This window comes from Balaenoptera acutorostrata, chromosome 7, assembly GCF_949987535.1.
Source record: "Balaenoptera acutorostrata chromosome 7, mBalAcu1.1, whole genome shotgun sequence".
Classification (NCBI taxonomy): Eukaryota; Metazoa; Chordata; class Mammalia; order Artiodactyla; family Balaenopteridae; genus Balaenoptera; species Balaenoptera acutorostrata.
In genome coordinates, this window is record NC_080070.1 from 40289253 (window position 1) to 40312396 (window position 23144).

The following is a 23144-nucleotide window of genomic DNA, read 5'->3' on the forward strand; positions in this document are numbered from 1 at the left end:
GGCTGCGTTGGGTCTTCGTTGCTGCCCGCGGGCTTTCTCTAGTTGCAGCCCGCGGGCTTTCTCTAGTTGCAGCGAGTGGGGGCTGCTCTTCATTGTGGTGCGCGGGCTTCTCATTGCGGTGGCCTCTTTTGTTGTGGAGCACAGGCTCTAGGCGCGCGGGCTTCAATAGTTGTGGCACGTGGGCTCAGTAGTTGTGGCTCGTGGGCTCTAGAGCGCAGGCTAAGTAGTTGTAGCACACGGGCTTAGTTGCTCCGCGGCATGCGGGATCTTCCCGGACCAGGGCTCAAACCCGTGTCCCCTGCATTGGCAGGCGGATTCTTAGCCGCTGCGCCACCAGGGAAGCCCTGCCCTGCTTTTCTTTCATGAGGTAGAGAGCCAATCTGTGGGTTCTGCCAGTTACTGAGTATATCTATTTAAATCACTTATCCAGGAAATGGGAATATAATCATAATATGGGTCCTTGGGTCCACTGAGGTTGTCATGATCCAGACTTGAATGAAAACACCGTATATCAAATTACCACCACATGCCTCTTTTGACTTGCAAAATATTGTGGTATTTTGGGCCTCCAGGGATAAACACCAATTTTGAGCCTGTATTTAATAAATTTTTAAAGGTCTAGGCACTTCACTTTTCCTGTGTACCACTCATCAAAGTAAATGGTGGTAAATACCTTTGAGCAGACTAAGATTTATAGTATGTATGTATGGCAGTTATTCAGGGTCAGTCCTAAAGGGAAACTAGCCTCCCCATCAGTCAAAAGCTTTAGGTCTGTGAACTTAGATCTGTAAACTAGGTAAGTAGCTATGACTTCAATTGTGGTGACTCAAGTCTGGTTTTTGGCCACAAGACCTATTTTTTGTTTTTTAATCTGTTATATAGATGAAGTAATGGCTTAGTCTGTTCAGGCTGTATACCCATAGATGGGTAGCTTATAAACAACATAAATTTAATTCTCACAGTTCTAGAGGTTGGAAGTGCAGGATCAGGGTGCTAGCATGGCTGGGTTCTTGTGAAGGCCTTCTTCCAATTCATAAAGTTCTCATTGGGTCCTAATATGGTGGAAAGGGCAAGGGAGCTTTCTTGGGCCTCTTTTATAAGTGCATTAATATCATTCATGAGGGTTCCACCCTCCTGATCTAATCACCAAAGCCCCCACCTGCTAATACCACGTTGGACATTAGGATTTCAACATATGAATTTTGGGGAGATATAAACATTCAGACTATAGCAAGTAATATTTAGTAGGCTGCCTATGTATTTTACTTCTAAATATACCATGATCAATTACACATTGGTAAATAAACAAACCCCCCAAAATCCATGTTCAGAACATTCACATCACAACTTCATTCTTGAGGCATATTTCAGTAATTGCCACTTACCTTCTCAGTGGAAGTACTGCCACTTGTCCATTAATATTCTGCGAAATCATCTTTTGCTTTGAAGTCAGGATGTTCAAAACCCAAGCTTGCCATTTCTTTCTGCAAACTTTACAGTGCAGAATTATCCCTTCCTCACTAGTGTTTTTAAATTGTAGTTACATGACAGAAACATGCAGCACCCCTTAGTATCTCAAAGCACGTGAATTGACAGACCTTCACAATCAGTCACAGATGATCTTTTAATTAATTGTGAATACCATGGAACATCATGGATTACCAGCATCCTAGTCTATTAAAAAAGGAACCCAGCTCTGTTTTCACGGCCAAGGTAAAAATTAATTGTCCTAGAATTTTATTTTGAGGGCTTGCTTTGTAGGACCTCTTTTGATACCATGCATTGTATCATTCAGAGTTCAGACAGGATAACAGAAACCATACTAAGTATCTCAAAAGAGAGAGTTAAATATAGGGAATTGGCTAGCAGGTGTTGCAGCAATTAAAGCATTAAACAGCAAAAAAGGAAAGAAACACAAAGGTAAGAACTGCAGGAGCTGTTGCTACTCCTAGGGTAGGAGGACCAAGCAGAAACAGGTTTGCATTATCAAACCTGAAAGCCCAGAGAAGAGGCCCCACAGTTAAGACTCTAATCTCTTAGAAGGGGACGCAACTTGGCTGCTGCTAGTACTTCACCAGGAGCTTGGAGGAGGCAATTTATGGAGCTGGAGTTCAGACTCTGGGGACGGTTGCTGTTTGGATGGATTCTGCTGGTAACCATTGAGAGGGTGCAATGAAGCTCGTTCTGAAAGAGCTGAAAGATACTCGAGACTGGCACCGGTTGCTGAGACAATGCTGCCAGTAACAGTAAGCTCATAGAAAGAAGCAAATCCTTTTCACTTCTCTCACCTTATCGACTCCTTTGAGTACTCCATTTACCCGAATCAAATACAAAGCCAGCTGATAAATAAATGTAGTTTGCCAAGTCCCAGCTCCAGAATCACAGAGAAGACCTGTATATCTACAGGGATTTGTTCCAATATATATTTTCTCACTTTTGGAATCAAGTGTTGATTTTCCAGGTCAGTTAATCTCACTGGAACTTATTTTAAAGTTTTTTTTTTTCTTTGTAAGCATTTATTCTAAATTATATATCCTTCCCTTTTTACAGGAGTCATATTCACAGTCTACTTTTTTTTTGAAGGAAGAGGTCTTATACTCAGATTAAATGTCTGTGTTTATACTTTTTAAATAGAGTATCTCTATCAGCACTTTGCTGTTACTGAACATATCAAAATTTTGCTTGGTGAACACATTGAATGATCAGGTGGCTTTCTCTGGAATCTTGCTATCATCAAATCATTAACTCTCCAGACTTTTCCTGGGTAGCTCTGACTTGGAAATTCTCCCTCTACTGCCTTGAGCTCTTCTCCTTGCTCCTACTGAAATGTCTGTTTGGTTTTATGGTAATCCACTGATAAGATGGTCCTCTAGATCTCCATTATCACCTCTCTGACCAGGTCCTTTGAGTAGGGTCCAGGAATAAATAGTCACATTCTTGAGTGTTACTGACCTCTATGATTTGTTCATTTGTTGCTGTTCTTAAGAATTGGCAAAGACCCATGAAGGCAGAGCTGCAGGGGCACAACCTTCCTTTTCAGCTTACTGCGCAACCCAGGTCATCGTGCCAATCAAAGCCATCTTTAATTTCATTTCCAAATACTTCGTGTCTAGAAGAAATGTCTTTTCCAAGTCTCCAAGTCCCCAGGTTATCTTTTATTTCTTCTTGTGAATTTACTAATTCTATCCTGAACTCATTGTTTTCTTGTAATATCTTGCCATACACAATCAATTAGCAATTAACACATGCTATTAAGTTTATTTAATCATCATGATCATCAGCCTAGAGCTACAAGTTCATTAGCTATATAGCCTCTTTCAAATTATCAAGTCTTCAGTTTTATTAAATATTTTGCTACTGTGCAGCATAAATCTGTATCTCACTGCTGTCTGGGAATAGTTTTCTCACTACCTTCCACATGATAACTAAGCCAGTGTCATAAATTTAAGCGGTTTTTTTTTTTCTTAGAACAGTATCTCACTTTTGCCATAATGTTTTTATTACTCAGGTTAGTCTAGTCTCTATGATGGTAATTAATGTATCCCCAAATTTCCCTAACAACCTATTTGTTTCTTGTTCTCACTGTCTGTTGTGGGTCCAGTAGCTATTTTCCAAGTAGTAACTCAATGATTCAGACAGTTGCCTTGCAGACATGCTGTTTAGAATATGTAGTTTCTAAGTCAGCGGCAGGGGGAGTTGGGTGTTCACACACTGGCTTGTAAATGCTTTAACATGGACATGTCATTGATGACTTCTGCTTACCACCATTGTCCATAATTAGTCATATTCCCTGGCTTAACTGAAAGGGTGTTGGGAAGTGTGGGGAATCCATGGATATATTGGGGGAGCACATGGGTATATGGGGAGCTGTAAATGTACAGGCTCAAATGAACATTGGTATTCATGATCCTTCTTAAGTGGAACTTAGATAACTCAGGAGAGTTAAGTTCCTAATTGATAGAAATTTAGATTGTTTCCAAACTTATGGTGTTAAAAAATGCTTCTGTGAATATTCTTTTTTTTTTTTTCCCCACACACACACACTGTATTTTATTTTTACAAGAGATAAATAGACTGACACCAAGCATTGTACATGGATGACCACAACAAAAGCAACAATGATTGCAATTACCAAACATGAAACACACTCATACTATGTCATAATATTGACATTCAGTCCAGTAATCCTCCACTGTAACAACTCCTTTACTTTGCAGTGAAAATTGATTTGTATATTCTTTGCCTCTGAGTCCTTGTGGGATTTTTTTTTTTTTAAATTCAGACAGAAAGTCACAAAAATTATACTCATCCTCATCAGTTCACTCAGTCCCATATAATTAATTTTTTTTTTCATCTTGATCTTTTGTTAGCACTTTTATGAGTTCATCAGTTTTTCATTAGAGTTCTGAAAATGCTTATTCATTCAGTTCAGCAGTACAGTCAGTTACCAGAAACCTGTACTTGTCAGAGTCTTTTCCATGAATTTCTTGAAGATGAAACCCTTTTATAGGAACATATTTGCAAAATCATCAGAGTACAACCAGAACTGTCTGTAAATGACAAAAGACTTAAAAATGACCATGGTTAAAGATTTGATGAAAGTTCATAATAATGCACTTGACAAGAAAATTAGTTATTTCTGAGATATACATTTTAAAATAATAACTAAGATTATTACTTATAACATTATACCAGAACATATAAGATTTTTAGAAATTTCATGTAATGTCTGAAACATTTATATTAACATATTTCCATACAAATACAAATATAAGATTTTTAGAAATTTCATGTAATGTCTGAAACATTTATATTAACATATTTCCATACATATTTCCATACAAATACAAATATAAGATTTTTAGAAATTTCATGTAATGTCTGAAACATTTATATTAACATATTTCCATACATATTTCCATACAAATACAAATATAAGATTTTTAGAAATTTCATGTAATGTCTGAAACATTTATATTAACATATTTCCATACAAATAACCCAATGAAAGTTTAGTATTAGTTGTTTTGTTTGTTTTTTTTATACTGCAGGTTCTTATTAGGCATCAATTTTATACACATCAGTGTATACATGTCAATCCCAATCGCCCAATTCAACACACCACCATCCCCACCCCACCGCAGTTTTCCCCCCTTGGTGTCCATATGTCCATTCTCTACATCTGTGTCTCAACTTCTGCCCTGCAAACTGGCTCAGCTGTACCATTTTTCTAGGTTCCACATACATGCATTAATATACGATATTTGTTTTTCTCTTTCTGACTTACTTCACTCTGTATGACAGTCTCTAGATCCATCCACGTCTCAACAAATGACTCAATTTCGTTCCTTTTTATGACTGAGTAATATTCCATTGTATATATGTACCACATCTTCTTGATCCATTCGTCTGTTGATGGGCATTTAGGTTGCTTCCATGACCTGGCTATTGTAAATAGTGCTGCAATGAACATTCGGGTGCATGTGTCTTTTTGAATTACGGTTTTCTCTGGGTATATGCCCAGTAGTGGGATTGCTGGGTCATATGGTAATTCTATTTTTAGTTTTTTAAGGAACCTCCATATTGTTCTCCATAGTGGCTGTATCAATTTACATTCCCACCAACAGTGCAAGAGGGTTCCCTTTTCTCCACACCCTCTCCAGCATTTGTTGTTTGTAGATTTTCTGATGATGCCCATTCTAACAGGAGTGAGGTGATACCTCATTGTAGTTTTGATTTGCATTTCTCTAATAATTAGTGATGTTGAGCATCTTTTCATGTGCTTCGTGGCCGTCTGTATGTCTTCTTTGGAGAAATGTCTATTTAGGTCTTCTGCCCATTTTTGGATTGGGGTGTTTGTTTCTTTGATATTGAGCTGAATGAGCTGTTTATATATTTTGGAGATTAATCCTTTGTCCGTTGATTCATTTGCAAATATTTTCTCCCATTCTGAGGGTTGTCTTTTCGTCTTGTTTATGGTTTCCTTTGCTGTGCAAAAGCTTTGAAGTTTCATTAGGTCCCACTTGTTTATTTTTGTTTTTATTTCCATTACTCTAGGAGGTGGATCAAAAAAGATCTTGCTGTGATTTATGTCAAAGAGTGTTCTTCCTATGTTTTCCTCTAAGAGTTTTATAGTGTCCAGTCTTATATTTAGGTCTCTAATCCATTTTGAGTTTATTTTTGTGTATGGTGTTAGGGAGTATTCTAATTTCATTCTTTTACATGTAGCTGTCCAGTTTTCCCAGCACCACTTATTGAAGAGACTGTCTTTTCTCCATTGTATATCTTTGCCTCCTTTGTCATAGATTAGTTGACCATAGGTGCGTGGGTTTACCTCTGGGCTTTCTATCTTGTTCCATTGATCTATGTTTCTGTTTTTGTGCCAGTACCATATTGTCTTGATTACTGTAGCTTTGTAGTATAGTCTGAAGTCAGGGAGTCTGATTCCTCCAGCTCCATTTTTTTGCCTCAAGACTGCTTTGGCTATCCGGGGTCTTTTGTGTCTCCATACAAATTTTAAGATGATTTGTTCTAGCTCCGTAAAAAATGCCATTGGTAATTTGATAGGGATTGCATTGAATCTGTAGATTGCTTTGGGTAGTATACTCATTTTCACAATGTTGATTCTTCCAATCCAAGAACATGGTATATCTCTCCATCTGTTGGTATCGTCTTTAATTTCTTTCATCAGTGTCTTATAGTTTTCTGCATACAGGTCTTTTGTCTCCCTAGGTAGGTTTATTCCTAGGTATTTTATTCTTTTTGTTGCAATGGTAAATGGGAGTGTTTCCATAATTTCTCTTTCAGATTTTTCATCATTAGTGTATAGGAATGCAAGAGATTTCTGTGCATTAATTTTGTATCCTGCAACTTTACCATATTCATTAATTAGCTCTAGCAGTTTTCTGGTGGCAGTTTTAGGATTCTCTATGTATAGTATCATGTCATCTGCAAACAGTGACAGTTTTACTTCTTCTTTTCCAATTTGTATTCCTTTTATTTCTTTTTCTTCTCTGATTGCCGTGGCTAGGACTTCCAGAACTATGCTGAATAATAGTGGTGAGAGTGGACATCCTTGTCTCGTTCCTGATCGTAGAGGAAATGCTTTCAGTTTTTCACCATTGAGAATGATGTTTGCTGTGGGTTTGTCATATATGGCCTTTATTATGTTGAGGTAGGTTCCCTCTATGCCCACTTTCTGGAGAGTTTTTATCAGAAATGGGTGTTGAATTTTGTCAAAAGCTTTTTCTGCATCTATTGAGATGATCATATGGTTTTTATTCTTCAATTTGTTAATATGGTGTATCACATTGATTGATTTGTGTATATTGAAGAATCCTTCAATCCCTGGGATAAATCCCACTTGATCGTGGTGTATGATCCTTTTAATGTTTTGTTGGATTCTGTTTGCTAGTATTTTGTTGAGGATTTTTGCATCTATATTCATCAGTGATATTGGTCTGTAATTTTCTTTTTTTGTAGTGTCTTTGTCTGGTTTTGGTATCAGGGTGATGGTGGCCTCATAGAATGAGTTTGGGAGTGTTCCTTCCTCTGCAATTTTTTGGAAGAGTTTGAGAAGGATGGGTGTTAGCTCTTCTCTAAATGTTTGATGGAATTCACCTGTGAAGCCATCTGGTCCTGGACTTATTGTTTGTTGGAAGATTTTTAATCACAGTTTCAATTTCATTACTTGTGATTGGTCTGTTCATATTTTCTGTTTCTTCCTGATTCAGTCTTGTAAGGTTATACCTTTCTAAGAATTTGTCCATTTCTTCCAGGTTGTCCATTTTATTGGCATAAAGTTGCTTGTAGTAGTCTCTTAGGATTCTTTGTATTTCTGCGGTGTCTGTTGTAACTTCTCCTTTTTCATTTCTGATTTTATTGATTTGAGTCCTCTCCCTCTTTTTCCTGATGAGCCTGGCTAATGGCTTATCAATTTTGTTTATCTTCTCAAAGAACCAACTTTTAGTTTTATTGATCTTTGCTATTGTTTTCTTTGTTTCTATTTCATTTATTTCTGCTCTGATCTTTATAATTTCTTTCCTTCTGCTAACTTTGGGTTTTGTTTGTTCTTCTTTTTCTAGTTTCTTTAGGTGTAAGGTTAGATTGTTTACTTGAGATTTTTCTTGTTTCTTTAGGTAGGCTTGTATAGCTATAAACTTCCCTCTTAGAACCGCTTTTGCTGCATCCCATAGGTTTTGGGTTGTCGTGTTTTCATTGTCATTTGTCTCTAGGTATTTTTTTATTTCCTCTTTGATTTCTTCAGTGATCTCTTGGTTATTTAGTAACGTATTGTTTAGCCTCCATGTGTTTGTCTTTTTTACGTTTTTTTCCCTGTAATTCATTTCTAATCTCATAGCGTTGTGGTCAGAAAAGATGCTTGATATGATTTCAGTTTTCTTAAATTTACTGAGGCTTGATTTGTGACCCAAGATGTGATCTATCCTGGAGAATGTTCCGTGCGCACTTGAGAAGAACGTGTAATCTGCTGTTTTTGGATGGAATGTCCTATATATATCAATTAAATCTATCTGGTCTATTGTGTCATTTAAAGCTTCTGTTTCCTTATTTATTTTCATTTTGGATGATCTGTCCATTGGTGTAAGTGAGGTGTTAAAGTCCCCCACTGTTATTGTGTTACTGTCGATTTCCTCTTTTAGAGCAGTTAGCAGTTGCCTTATGTATTGAGGTGCTCCTATGTTGGGTGCATATATATTTATAATTGTTATATCTTCTTCTTGGATTGATCCCTGGATCATAATGTAGTGTCCTTCCTTGTCTCTTGTAACATTCTTTATTGTAAAGTCTATTTTATGTGATATGAGTATAGCTACTCCAGCTTTCTTTTGATTTCCATTTGCATGGAATATCTTTTTCCATCCCCTCCCTTTCAGTCTGTATGTGTCCCTAGGTCTAAAGTGGGTCTCCTGTAGACAGCATATATATGGGTCTTGTTTTTGTATCCATTCAGCCAGTCTGTGTCTTTTGGTTGGGGCATTTAATCCATTCACGTTTAAGGTAATTATCGATATGTATGTTCCTATGACCATTTTCTTAATTGTTCTGGGTTTGTTTTTGTAGGTCCTTTTCTTTTCTTGTGTTTCCCACTTAGAGAAGTTCCTTTAGCATTTGTTGTAGAGCTGGTTTGGTGGTGCTGAATTCTCTTAGCTTTTGCTTGTCTGTAAAGCTTTTGATTTCTCCATCAAATCTAAATGAGATCCTTGCTGGGTAGAGTAATCTTGGTTGTAGGTTCTTCTCTTTCATCACTTTAAGTATATCATGCCACTCCCTTCTGGCTTGCAGAGTTTCTGCTGAGAAATCAGCTGTTAACCTTATGGGAGTTCCCTTGTATGTTATTTGTCGTTTTTCCCTTGCTGCTTTCAATAATTTTTCTTTGTCTTTAATTTTTGCCACTTTGATTACTATGTGTCTCGGCGTGTTTCTCCTTGGGTTTATTCTGTATGGGACTCTCTGTGCTTCCTGGACTTGGGTGGCTATTTCCTTTCCCATGTTAGGGAAGTTTTCGACTATAATCTCTTCAAATATTTTCTCTGGGCCTTTCTCTCTCTCTTCTCCTTCTGGGACCCCTATAATGCGAATGTTGTTGCGTTTAATGTTGTCCCAGAGGTCTCTTAGGCTGTCTTCATTTCTTTTCATTCTTTTTTCTTTAGTCTGTTCCGCAGCAGTGAATTCCACCATTCTGTCTTCCAGGTCACTTATCCGTTCTTCTGCCTCAGTTATTCTGCTATTGATTCCTTCTAGTGTAGTTTTCATTTCAGTTATTGTATTGTTCATCTCTGTTTGTTTGTTCTTTAATTCTTCTAGGTCTTTGTTAATCATTTCTTGCATCTTCTCAATCTTTGCCTCCATTCTTATTCCGAGGTCCTGGATCATCTTCACTATCATTATTCTGAATTCTTTTTCTGGAAGGTTGCCTATCTCCACTTCATTTAGTTGTTTTTCTGGGGTTTTTTCTTGTTCCTTCATCTGGTACATAGCCCTCTGCCTTTTCTTCTTCTCTATCTTTCTGTAACTGTGGTTTTTGGTCCACAGGCTGCAGGATTGTAGTTTTTCTTGCTTCTGTTGTCTGCCCTCTGGTGGTTGAGGCTATCTAAGAGGCTTGATGGGAGGTTCTGGTGGTGGGTAGAGCTGACTGTTGCTGTGGCGGTCAGAGCTCAGTAAAACCTTAATCCACTTGACTGTTGATGGGTGGGGCTGGGTTCCCTCCCTGTTGCTGTGGCGGTCAGAGCTCAGTAAAACCTTAATCCACTTGACTGTTGATGGGTGGGGCTGGGTTCCCTCCCTGTTGGTTGTTTTGTCTGAGGCAACCCAACACTGGAGCCTACCCGTGCTCTTTGGTGGGGTTAATGGCAGACTCTGCGAGGGCTCACGCCAAGGAGAACTTCCCAGAACCTCTGCTGCCAGTGTCCTTATCCCCACGGTGAAACAGAGCCACCACTCGCCTCTGCAGGAGACCCCCCAACACCAGCAGGTAGGTCTGGTTCAGTCTCCCCCAGGGTCACTGCTCCTTCCCCTGGGTCCCGATGCACACATTACTTTGTGTGTGCCCTCCAAGAGTGGGGTCTCTGTTTCCCCCAGTCCTGTCGAAATCCTGCAATCAATTCCCACTAGGCTTCAAAGTCTGATTCTCTAGGAATTCCTCCTCCCGTAGCCGGACCCCCAGGTTGGGAAGCCTGACGTGGGGCTCAGAACCTTCACTCCAGTGGGTGGACTTCTGTGGTATAAGTGATCGCCAGTCTGTGAGTCACCCACCCAGCAGTTATGGGATTTGATTTTACTCTGATTGCGCCCCTCCTACCGTCTCACTGTGGCTTCTCCTCTGTCCTTGGACGTGGGGTATCCTCCTTGGTGAAGTCCAGGGTCTTCCTGTCAATGATTGTCCAGCAGCCAGTTGTGATTCTGGTGCTCTTGCAAGAGGGAGTGGGAGCACGTCCTTCTACTCCGCCATCTTGGTTAATCCGAACCTGTGAATATTCTTGCTTCTGTACTCTTACTGATGTATCTCCGGAAGATATATTCTTAGTGATAGAATTTCCAGGATAAAAGACATTTTGATTTCCTACGGACACTACATGGGATAGATAGTTCTTTGTGCCCTCTAAAATGCTGGGTATTTTCAGTCTTTTTATATTTGCTAATCTGGAAGATAAGCAATATTTTATTATTTTTATTTATGTTTATTAAGATGAGTTTAAACATGTTTAATTTGTGGTGTTTTACCCTTTAGATTTCTTTAAGTTTCTGTTTATGTCCTTTACCCCAATTTTTGTTTTTAAATGAGAATCATTGTTATATTTTGCAATTGGCTCATACCATGACCTCCTGATACCATAGTGAAAAAAAAATCATGCCTAGCAGCCACAGTTTTTGTTTTTTATATCTCTCTTTTATGGGCAGTTGGAGGCACTGGTTCTGAAACTGATCATCAATAGGATTCTTTCTTTGCTCCTCTCTGCCTACCTGTCCCAGATGGGTGAGAAAAAATTAACTATCTCTTAGATGGGCCATGGTTCTAAATACTAGTACAGATGCACTAGATTATAGGATAAAATAACCCTGTGCTCCATAAGGTATGCAGGAATGACATGTGGATTTTTTGGTTGTGTGTTTTTTTTTAAGCTAAATTTCAGATGTTTTTAGGACATATCATCCATTTGTGATATTAGAATAAAACTGTATTATTTCAATTATTGATCTATATCTTTTGATGACAATATTTCATTAATACTGCAGAATTCTTAGGAATCTAAAAATGTATTTAATACAAATGGGGGCTTATTCTGTATTTCAGATTATTTATTAAAGTAGTATCCATATTTAGCTTCTACCTATCAAACATAAAAAATGGACATCTTTGATGTAAGACTCTTTTCTTTAAAAATAAATGTATGTCCTGCTGTAGATAGTTTTTACCTTTTCATAATTCAACTTTATAGTCATCAGATTAGTTTACTGAGAGTGCCTGAAAGGTACACCACACTGTATTGTAAAAGAGGTATTGAAGAGATGACTTGTAATTTAGCAAGTATATTGTATAAGAGTTTTGATAGAGAACTCTGGGAATTTATCTGGTCAATTTCATTAAAAATTATGAGACTTCTCATTCACTGATGAAACAGATATGACAAATAATGGCTGATGTTAGTTGCCAATCACACACACAGATGTCTCCAGCCATCATTCTGTTTCCAAAAGAACCCTCTGTGCCTTCCTAACTCTGCATTTCACTTCACTTTAATATACGTATCTTGCTTTTTTTTCTTTATGATTTTATTATGGTCTCACATGCAATTACTTCCATTATTTGAAAATAATATGGACTTAATTTCTTTGGCAAAGCCAAAGAAGAAATATTGTAGGGTTCAATGTAGCCTCCGCATATGTATTATATTCTGATTGGTATAAAGGTCAATCTAATTCTAATATAAATCCCCTGAGCTGTTGCATTTTAACAATTCAGGTGAGTAGACACAGATTTTCTATGCTTATTTAGGTACTTCAGTTTCAAATATTAGCAAGTAGATAGTGTCATCCATCTAATTTTGCTCTATACTTATAAAAAATGCCCACAATACTTCTACAAATGTTTTTTCTTAAAGCATAGATTTACTTTGTCTATGTATTATGCTTATTTTTGCCAGACTTAATTTTGATGGATTCTTTTGTATGATTGAACACCTATGGTGCTATTTTGTTACATATTTTTAACCAAATATAACAGACAACCAAATTGGACAAGTCTGTATTCAGAGAAAATGATATTTTCTTGTGTACACTGTAAAACACATATTGGTGGCCTGGAGAAATTTGCATCAGTCACCTCGAGAAAAATCACATGATTCCTTTAGTATAGAAGAGGAGGTAGAATGTGTGTGTGTGTGTGTGTGTGTGTGCATGTATGCATGCAGATGATCTTTATATACTTTCAAGTACTAAGACTGCATAATTCCGTTATACTATATAGGTTTCTAATACTCCAGTCTTGCGTTGGACCAAGTCATCTTCCTGTGGGGCCCATATACTAGTGATCAGCCTTATAAAAGCCTCCATTTAGACATTATGAGTTTTCTTAGAAACAGAGGCCAGAACAACCTCAATAAATTTTGTTCCCTTTATACTTTATCCTCTTTTCTACAAGAGGTGATATCTGCTTAGGAAAGGTACATAGGATGGAGACTTGATATTGGTAATGTTTGCTTAAGCTTAGATTTTTAGGCACAAGACATTTGGTATGCTTCAGACTCCTTAAAATGACATGTGGTTTGAGAAAAAATGTATTATGAACAGAGGGCTAAGAAGAGTGGTTCTGTAGAGATGGTGATTCATCTGCACTGCCTTATCATTCTCCAATGTGAATTACAGTCCATCCACAAGCACAGATACCAGGGCCAGCAGGCAGGTGGAGTCTGACAAATTCATGAGAGAAATGGCCTCCCTAGTTTTCAGAAGGAGATGGGACTGGGGGCTTAGGGCTTGGTTCTCCTTTAGAACTGACTGAGTGCTGGGATGGTAGTAGAGAGCTCTGAGGCAAGAGTCAAGACTCTGTGGTTATCAGAAAAAAACTGGCCCGTGGAGATCCACTGACCCCTGAGAGGAAGGGCAACACTATCTTTCATGAGTGGTCATGGGAGGAAGACTTGCTAGTCTCTTTGGACCTTAAGGATTTACAGAAGACAGAAACTGATGGCTTTAACCCATCCCTATCCTGGGGCATGCAGACCACAGATTTGTAGTTGAAGAGAGAATAGAACAGAGGTTTCTTCCTCTTTCCACTGTAAGAGAGTGACAGTTTACCAGCTCTCAGATTGCCAGTTTACAGAGGCAGAGACTGAGAGGTCAAAGAAGGGGAAAAAGGAAGGAAAGCAGATAATGGAATTTTGTTACTTTTGTCTTCTGAGCCTGCAGATAAGAATGCTGATTACACGCAATGCCTACAGTGTAAAGCATTGCAGCATCTTGACCTCAGGTGCCTAGAACCTTTTGTATACAAAGGAAGATAGAGCACCCAGAACAGTTGCCTCTTGTTGAAATAGGAATCGTGAAGGAGACAATAAGAACTTTAACAGAAAATAATTGGACACATAAAGACATAAGATGACATTGAAAGATGACCTTAGATCCTGATATATTTAAGGATGAGAGGATGTGATGTCTGAGATTTGTTATAAAATAGTCCATTTGGGTTAAGAGGTAGTGGGTATGGGTTTCCATGAAACAAAATTGGCCATGTGCTGGTAGTAGTTAAAGCTAGGTGGTGGGTACGTGGGAGGTGGGAAGGGAAGTTGTGTATATTATTATAGTATTCTTTCAACTTATGTATAAGTGTGAAAATTTCCTTAATAGTTCATTGAGAAATTATCTTAAAGAATAGGATGATCACTACTGAGAACCAGTTTAGTGGCCTGGAAGATCAGATAGAAGAAATAACAAAAATTTCTGAATGGAAATACAAAGACGTTGAAATCAAGAAGGAAAAGATTAGAGACTTGGGAAAGTGTTGGATAATAGAAATTTAGAAGGAGAATAATGAATACATGGAGGAATTATAGTAATTAAAGAAATGACAAAGGAAATTTTCCCTAGTTTGAATAATGATTTTTAGTTTGTTAATTGAAAGGACTTAATAGGTTCCAGGCAGGATTGATATAAAAAGACATATTTAGGTATATCCCAGTGAAGTTTCCGATTCAGAAAATAAAGAGAAAATTCTTATAAGTCTCCCAACAGAAGAAAAAAAGTTACATACAAAGAAAAAAAGTCAAGCTTTCGTTGGACTTCTCATCTTTAATATTGGAAGCTAAAAGCACAGTTTAATAACTTCTGCTGACTAGTGAAAGAAAAGGACTACAACTCGAGAATCCTACATGTGGATGAGATATAATTCACCTGTCAAGGGGAAAGAAAGGTATTAGTTGATACGCAAAGACTCAGAGTATATAAGACCCACACAGTCCATCTGAAGAAAATCCTTGCTAAGAATTCCACCCAAATGATGAATGAATCACAGCAGTGGCCTTAGGAGAATGGAAGACAAGGAGGGGAAGAAACATTAATGAGGCTAAATGACGATTCTGAAAGTAGAGGAGGCATCATGCAAAGCAAACCTAATAAGGGTCTGCAGTGAAAAGTGCTAAACTATCTCACTGTATCCCGTGAAACCAAGGATTGGGGATGAAGGAAGACGAAAAGACAGAAGAGCCAGCAAAGGTCTCTTCTGACATTGGGTTGGAGTGGGTTGGGAGAAGTACTGACACCCCGAGCCTCATCTTGTTGGGTGGGAAAAGCAAATTGGAAATAGAGCCCTGAATGGGGAAAAACAGTTCTCATCTTTCTTTCATATAAGAGTAGAGACATGTATTCCTTAATGAGTCCCCAGAATAAGAAGATAAACATTGCAGGAAAAACTTCTCCAGAGTAAAAAGAGGAAAAGGGGGTTGTGTAATGATTCTATAAAACTAGGCAAAATTTAAAAAAGGAAGAGGAAAAAAATGTAACCAAGGAAATGAATAGAAAACATAAAGTAAGATCAAGAAATAAAATTAAATTTATCATTATACAAAATGTGAATAATCTACATTTTTCTGTTAAAACACGTATACTGTGAAAATAGTTAGAAAATGTTCATTAAAGATGAACACACTAGAGTGGTTAAGACTCCACGCTACCACTGCAGGGGGTGCAGGTTTGAACTCTGGTCAAGAGAACTAAGATCCTGCAAGCTGTGCAGCATGGCCAAAAAAAATTAAAAAAATGAAACATTAGAGATAGCTTCAAGATGGCCGAGGAGTAAGACGTGGAGATCACCTTCCTCCCCACAAATATATCAAAAATACATCTACATGTGGAACAGCTCCTACAGAACACCTACTGAACGCTGGGAGAAGACCTCAGACTTCCCCAAAGGCAAGAAACTCCCCATGCACCTGGGTAGGGCAAAAGAAAAAAGAAAAAACAGAGACAAAAGAATAGGGATGGGACCTGCACCTCTGGGAAGGAGCTGTGAAGGAGGAAAAGCTTCCACACACTAGGAAGCCCCTTCATTGGCAGAGACAGTGGGTGGGCGGGATTAAGCTTTGGAGCCACGGAGGAGAGCACAGCAACGGGTGCAGAGGGCAAAGCGGAGAGATTCCTGCACAGAGGATTGCTGCTAACCAGCACTCACCAGCCTGAGAGGCTTGTCTGCTCACCCACCAGGGCAGATGGGGGCTGGGAGCTGAGGCTCAGGCTTCAGAGTTCAGATCCCAGGGAGAGGACTGGGGTTGGCTGAGTGAACACAGCCTGAAGGGGACTAGTGCACAAGAGCTAGCCAGGAGGGAGTCCAGGGAAAAGTCTGGAACTGCCTGAGAGGCAAGAGACCAATGTTTCAGGGTGCGTGAGGAGAGGGGATTCAGAGCACCGCCTAAATGAGCTCCAGAGATAGGCACGAGCTGTGGCTATCAGCTCGGACACCAGAGACCGGCATGAAACGCTAAGGCTGCTGCTGCAGCCACCAAGAAGCCTGTGTGCAAGCACAGGTCACTATCCACACCTCCCCTCCAAGAAGCCTGTGCAGCCTGCAACTGCCAGGGTCCCGTGATCCAGGGACAACTTCCCTGGGAGGACACACGTCGTACCTCAGGCTGTTGCAACGTCATGATAACCTCTGCCGCCGCAGGCTCGCCCCACATTCCGTACCCCTCCCTCCCCCTGGCCTAAGTGAGCCAGAGCTCCCTAATCAGCTGCTACTTTACCCCGTCCTGTCAGGGCAGGGAACAGACGCCCTCAGGTGACCCACACGCAGAGGCGGGGCCAAATCCAAAGCTGAACCCCAGGAGCTGTGTGAACAAAGAAGAGAAAGGGAAATCTCTCCCAGCACCCTCAGGAGCAGCAGATTAAATCTCCACAATCAAGTTGATGTACCCTGCATCTGTGAAATACCTGAATAGACAACGAATCATCCCAAAATTGTGGCAGAGGACTTTGGGAGCAAATGTAGACTTGGGGTTTGCTTTCTGCATCTAATTTGTTTCTGATTTTATGTTTATCTTAGTTTAGTATGTAGAGCTTATTATCATTGGTAGATTTGATTATTGATTGGGTTGCTCTTTTCCATTTTTTTTTAAACATATATTTGTATTTCCAAATAAAGTCCTTCAATCAGTTATTTATTTATTTATTTATTTATGGCTGTGTTGGGTCTTCATTTCTGTGTGAGGGCTTTCTCTAGTTGTGGCAAGCGGGGGCCACTCTTCATCACGGTGCGCGGGCCTTACACTATCGCAGCCTCTCTTGTTGCGGAGAACAGGCTCCAGATGTGCAGGCTCGGTAATTGTGGCTTACGGGCCCAGTTGCTCTGTGGCATGTGGGATCTTCCTAGACCAGGGCTTGAACCCGTGTCCCCTGCATTAGCAGGCAGATTCTCAACCACTGCGCCACCAGGGAAGCCCCAAAATATAGCAGATGGAGGAACACTCCCAAACTCATTCTACAAAGCCACCATCTCCCTGATACCAAAACCAGAGAAAGATGTCATAAAGAAAGAAAACTGCAGACCAGTATCCCTGATGAACATAGATGCAAAAATCCTCAACAAAATACTAGCAAACAGAATCCAACAACACATTAAAAGCATCATACACCATGATCAAATGGGGTTTATCCCAGGAATGCAAGGATTCTTCAATATATGCAAATCAATCAATGTGATACACCATATTAAATGAAGGAGGAAAACCATATGATCATCTCAATAGATGCAGAAAAAGCTTTTGACAAAATTCAACACCCATTTATGATAAAAATCCTCCAGAAAGTAGGCACAGAGGGAGCTTATCTCAACATGATAAAGGCCATATATGACACACTCACAGCCAACATCGTTCTCAATGGTGAAAAACTGAAACCATTTCCACTAAGATCAGGAACAAGACAAGGTTGCTCACTCTCACCACTATTATTCAACATAGTTTTGGAAGGTTTAGCCACAGCATCAGAGAAGAAAAAGAAAGGAATCCAAATCAGGAAAGAAGAAGTAAAACTGTCACTGTTTGCAGATGACATGATACTATACATAGAGAATCCTAAAGATGCTACCAGAAAACTGCTAGAGCTAATCAATGAATTTGGTAAAGTAGCAGGGTACAAAATTAATGCACAGAATTTTTTTGTATTCCTATACACTAATGATGAAAAATCTGGAAGAGAAATTAAGGAAACAATCCCATTTACCACTGCAACAAATAGAATAAAATACCTAGGAATATACCTACCTAAGGAGACAAAAGACCTGTATGCAGAAAACTATAAGACACTGATGAAAGAAAGATGATACCAACAGATGGAGAGATATACCATGTTCTTGGATTGGAAGAATCAACATTGTGAAAATGACTATACCACCCAAAGCAATCTGCAGATTCAGTGCAATCCCTATCAAGCTACCAATGACATTGTTCACAGAACAAGAACAAAACATTTCACAATTTGTATGGAAACACAAAAGACCCCAAAGAGCCAACGCAATCTTGAGAAAGAAAAACGGAGCTGGAGGAATCAGACTCCCTGATTTCAGACTATACTACAAAGCTACAGTAATCAAGACAGTATTGTACTGGCACAAAAACAGAAATATAGATCGGTGGAACAGGGTAGAAAGCCCAGGAATAAATCCACACACATATGGTCACCTTATCTTTGATAAAGGAGACAAGAATATACAACGAAGAAAAGACAGCCTCTTCAATAAGCGGTTCTGGAAAAACTGGACAGCTACATGTAAAAGAATGAAATTAGAACACTCCCTAACACCATACACAAAAATAAACTCAAAATGGATTAAAGACCTAAATGTAAGGTGAGACACTGTAAAACTCTGAGAGGAAAACATAGGCAGAACACTCTATGACATAAATCACAGCAAGATCCTTTTTGTCACAGGAAGATCGTTTTTGACCCACCTCCTAGAGAAATGGAAATAAAAACAAAAATAAATGGGACCTAATGAAACTTAAAAACTTTTGCACAGCAAGGGAAACCATAAAGAAGACGAAAAGACAGCCCTCAGAATGGGAGAAAATATTTGCAAATGAAGCAACTGACAAAAGATCAATCTCCACAATTTACAAGCGGCTCATTCAGCTCAATATCAAGAAAACAAACAACCCAATCCAAAAATGGGCAGAAGACCTAAATAGACATTTCTCCAAAGAAGATATACAGATTGCCAACAAACACATGAAAGAATGCTCAACATCACTAATCATTAGAGAAATGCAAATGAAAACTGCAGTGAGGTATCACCTCACACCAGTCAGAATGGCCATCGTGAAAAAATCTACAAACAATAAATGCTGGAGAGGGTGTGGAGAAAAGGGAAGTCTCTTGCACTGCTGTTGGGAAGGTAAATTGATACAGCCACTATGGAGAACAGTATGGAGGTTCCTTAAAAAACTAAAAGCAGAACTACCATAGGACCCAGCAGTCCCACTACTGGGCATATACCCTGAGAAAACCATAATTCAAAAGAGTCATGTACCACAATCTTCAGTGCAGCTCTGTTTACAATAGCCAGGACATGGAAGCAGCCTAAATGTCCATTGACAGATGAATGGATAAAGAAGATGTGGCACATATATACAGTGGAATATTACTCAGCCATAAAAAGTGGCTGTGAAAAGTGAAATTGAGTTATTTGTAGTGAGGTGGATGGACCTAGAGACTGTCATACAGAGTGAAGTAAGTCAGAAAAAGAAAAACAAATACCGTATGCTAACACATATATATGGAATCTAAAAGGAAAAATGATGGTTGTGAGGAACCTAGGGGCGGGACAGGAATGCAGACGTGGACGTAGAGAGTGGACTTGGGGACGCAGGTAGGGGGAAGGGTAAGTTGGGACGAAGTAAGAGAGTGGCATGGACATATATACACTACCAAATGTAAAATAGATAGCTAGTGGGAAGCAGCCGCATAGCACAGGGAGATCAGCTTGGTGCTTTGTGACCACCTAGAGGGGTGGGATGGGGAGGGTGGGAGGGAGACACGGGAGGGAGGAGATATGGGGATATATGTATATGTATAGCTGATTCACTTTGTTATAAAGCAGAAACTAACGCACCATTGTAGAGCAATTATACTCCAATAAAGATATTAAAAAAAAACCCAAACATATGTATAATGTAAAAATGTTAGGCCACGTGATTCATCCTTTTATGATTTTGAATATTTCTTTTCCATTTTGAGAAAGAGTTCAGATTAACATACTTGAGTGCATAACATGTATAAATGCTATCCCTAACTATGATTAAGTACTAAGTGATTTTATTTTTTTTCCCAAAACAGATTAAAGACAATTAAAATGAATAGCTTTGCAAACTTGTTAATTGGGTATCAAGCTTGTTTATTATGTCTCTTTTTGCTAAAAGTTGGGCCAATAGGTGGTTTATCATTTTTCAATATAAAACCTATACAAATTTTGTTTAATCTTATAAATACCCCTGTAATAAAATGATACCTGGTATACTTCATTTTCCAGAAAGCACCATGTTTTGTCACATAAAAATATACATAGATTCTTGGTAAGATCTGTAAGGAAAAATGCCTGTCATGGGAAATTCAGCCACTGTGGTAGTAACAGCCAGGGGAAATATTTCCAATATTTTTAAATAAGGGCCTTTTGGCACTCTGAAATCACACCCAAGTGGTGACTTTCTATTCTCCTTTCCCCTAGGATATCCTGGATATGTTCCTCAGCAGGAATCTTTCACTATTAAAATAAATTGCTTTCAGCTGTGAATATTTAATTACAAATAATAAGTAACAGAGACGGCATAAAATATCTGTTGCTAGTTAACTAGAATACAAGTCTGGTGTAGTGTCAAACAAAACTAGGTTACAATCAAGACAAAATCATTAATTAAGTATTTGGTAGGATAATCTAAAGAAACACCTGATTGAATTAAAAACAAAAACAAAAAAGGTCTGCGTCAGCTACAGAATTGAATAGGAAAATACAGAAACATTGAGCAGAAAATCCTATTTTTACACGGGTTAGGGCTGTATTGTGCAGTAGTAGTAGCAGTAGTAGCAGTAGTAGTAGTAGTTCCCTGTGTAGTAAGGGAAACAAACTCTCTAAAGAAGCTTTCACAGAATTAACGTAGAGGTCTCCCTCGTCAGCTGACGAGGTGACACTTCCTGAAGGAATGAAAGACAGATGTGGTATGTTTGCATTGACAGCTGTAGGACCAAGGGATTCATGCAGATTGACAAGGCCTTGGTAAGATGTTGGTAGGTGTCCTGGTGCAGCACCACAGGCAAAATAAACACACAGCATTACACTCCTTTCAAGAGGGCTACAAGGGCAATGAGTAACCAGGTGCTGAGGCAAACATCTCACAGATGAGAACTGTACCCAATCCTAAATCTACGTACTATATTTGCAGACCGAGAGTGCAGGGGTAATCTGCATTAGGAAACAATTGTTCACTTTAGGTTTCTTTTAATAAAGAATTCCCTAGTATATTTTTTAAGTACCTTCATTGAGGTATAACTAACAAAAAACAAACTGCACACATTTAACACATATCATCTGACAAGGTTTAATATATCTATATATATATTTTAAAATAATGAATAAATTCATTATCCCCCAAAAGATTCTTCATGTGCCTTTGGAATTCATCCCACCTACCCCTACCCCTCTCTCTAGGCAAAGTATACTTTTGTTTCTTTCACTATAGAGTAGGTTGTATTTTCTCAAATTTTATGTAAGTAAAATCATATAGTAAGTACATTTTTGTCTGTCTTGTTTCTACATAATTATTTTGAGACTCATTCATGCTGCCACATGTGTTAATATTTATTGCTTTTAATTGCTGAATAGTATTCCTCTGTATGGATACATTAGTTTATTTACGCAATCACCTCTTGAAGGAAATCTGAGTTGTTTCCAGTTATGAATTATTATAAATAAAGCTGTTATGACTGTCCATGTACAATTTTATGAATGGATATATGACTTCATATACCACAGACTTTGCAAGCCGCAGACCTAGGAAATGACTTGTATTTAGAATATATGAGGAACTTTCAAAATTCAGTAATATGAAAACAAACAAAAAACACCAATGAAAAATGAGCAAAAGTTTTAAACGGACGTTTCACTAAAAAAGATATATGGATGGTAAATAAGCACATGAAAAAAACCCTCAACATCATTAGCCATTTGGGAAATACAAATTAAAAGCACAGTGAGCTGCCTCTACAAACCTATTTGAATAGCTAAAGTTTAAAAAGCCTGGCCATACCAAGTGTTGACAAGGATCTGGAAGAGCTGGAATCCTCATATACAGCTGGTGATAAAGTAAAAAGATACCACCACTTTGGAAAACAGTTTGACACTTTCTTAATAAGTTAAATATCTAGCTAACATCTGATTCAGCCATCCATTCCTAAACGTACCCACAGTTCATTTAAAATTGTGTTTTTTAAACTTCTGCACTTTGTAATTTACTTGGTTCTCACTTTGCTAGAAATTAAAAGCCATGTAAACACCACTTTTTTCCTGAGAACAACATTTATAATTTGACATGTTTTCTGCTGAGCTAGTATAATAACTTCGGAAGCCCTTTATTTCACATTGAAACTAAGGTAAAATCAAGAAAGAGAAAGTAATCACTTGTAGAGTTTAAAATACTGTTTAAACTATCTTAGTTTGCCATTATTTCCTTTAGTTTGGTGAGATAAGCATCAGTATGGTGAGAGAAGGGATCTATCGTTATATCTTTTGAGAAAATAAAATTACAGCCTTTCTCCCTTGTCTTAGGAAGTTCTTCAAAGACACAGTCTAATGGACATGGCTGTAAAACGAAGCCTACCTCTGCTCCCTTCTTTTCAGTAAAAGTAAATGCCATCAAATCAACGCTCAAAGAGGGCACTTGAACACTGCACTTTGGAACAGAATATGTCTTGAAAACTTTTTTTTTTTTTTTTTAATTTTTTATTTATTATTTATTTATTATTTTTATTTTTGGCTGTGTTGGGTCTTCGTTTCTGTGCGAGGGCTTTCTCCAGTTGCGGCAAGTGGGGGCCACTCTTCATCGCGGCGTGCGGGCCTCTCACTATCGCGGCCTCTCTTGTTGTGGAGC